Source organism: Equus quagga, unplaced genomic scaffold, assembly GCF_021613505.1.
Source record: "Equus quagga isolate Etosha38 unplaced genomic scaffold, UCLA_HA_Equagga_1.0 HiC_scaffold_10307_RagTag, whole genome shotgun sequence".
In the NCBI taxonomy this organism is placed as follows: domain Eukaryota; kingdom Metazoa; phylum Chordata; class Mammalia; order Perissodactyla; family Equidae; genus Equus; species Equus quagga.
In genome coordinates, this window is record NW_025792004.1 from 6,468 (window position 1) to 7,234 (window position 767).

The window sequence follows — 767 nt, forward strand, 5'->3', positions numbered from 1 at the left end:
GGACTGCCCACCCGCGGCATCCCTGGACCACTGGCCCTGGCCTGCCAGAGCCGATTGTCCCGTTGCTGCTTAGCACGGTTGTTACTGAAATTCAGTTATATCAAATGCTTGAAGCGCTCAGAGCTCCTCCGTTCCTGACAGCTTTGGCACATTTTTTGATTACCTATGCCCCAGGGTGGTTTGTGCCTCTCACCTCTCCATGGTGGGGACGCTGTCGAACGGTGTCGAGGCACATCTTCCCAGCTCTGCCTTCCGTGAGGTCACTGCTCGAAATACACGAAGGTGGAGTATTTAACCAAGGAAATGAGCAAACCCTGCAACTCAGGGCTTTCTTCCTCCCAAGAACTGGTTGTTAAGCATTACCAGCACACCACTGACCTCGTGCTCACTTAACTAAACACAGTCAGAGGTCTGGTGGGGGCTGTGTGAGCCACGTGCAAACAGAAGGAAACCCCCTGGGGCGCTACAAACTGAGGGGAAGCTGAGCTTTCTGTGGCCGCGGATCCAGCCATGACCACCTGGTCTTCTCTGACAGAAGCTCACTGAGATCATCCCCAAGTCTGCAGTCGGGACGCTGTCGGAAGACTCTGGCAATGTGGTCCAGCTCATTAAGGCTGCCTATGAGGTGAGTGCCCCGGGGGACTCGGCAGGGGCCCTGGGCGGACAGCAGAGACGCCCTCCCCACTGCAGGTCAACAGAAGGGTGGTCTGGAGAGCAGAGCCCCTGCCTCCTGTGCCGCCCTCAGGCCTTCTGGACACACTGACCCT